Raw genomic sequence first — 634 nt, forward strand, 5'->3', positions numbered from 1 at the left:
CAGGTGGCAGGCTGGGGCTGTGCACGGTGCTTGGCACGGCAGCAAAGGAAAGGTTTGCGTGGACCCCAGCCCTGTGTGCTGGCAGGTCCCTTGGGATGGGGGCAGGAGGGGACCCCAGAGAGTATTTCCATCCTTGATGGTGTCTTTCTTCTCCCCCGCTGCCCGCAGGGGCATGTGGCCACCAGAATGTACCCCCAGTGCCTTGCTAACCCCTTTTGGCTGCCCAGCAGGATCACTGGGTGCTTCACGTGCCCCTGATGAATCAGAGCTACAGTGAGAGGGACTGGGGGTAGCGGAAGCCCCACCAAGGCAGTGGGACCCTGTGGGAAAGCGCCCTGGCAGGGCGAGGCTGAGCTGGCCCCCCCGTGGGTGCAGCTCTGGACCAGCACAGCTCCTGGTTCGCACTCCCCAAGTTCACCCTCTTTCCTCCCCAGGGTTTTGTGCGGCTCAGCCATGTTCCCCTGCATGTCCTTCCCCAGCACGTTTTGGGGGTGGATGAGGACAATTGGGAACATCCCAGGGGATTTCAGCCTTGGTCCCAGCTTTCCCTGAGCCTCAGTTTCTAACCGTCTGCCTTGCTTTGCCAACACCGAGAGCGGAGGGGAAGTGGCAGCTGCAGAGCTGGCATGCTGGG

This window comes from Eurypyga helias, unplaced genomic scaffold, assembly GCF_000690775.1.
Source record: "Eurypyga helias isolate BGI_N326 unplaced genomic scaffold, ASM69077v1 scaffold26188, whole genome shotgun sequence".
NCBI classification, from domain to species: domain Eukaryota; kingdom Metazoa; phylum Chordata; class Aves; order Eurypygiformes; family Eurypygidae; genus Eurypyga; species Eurypyga helias.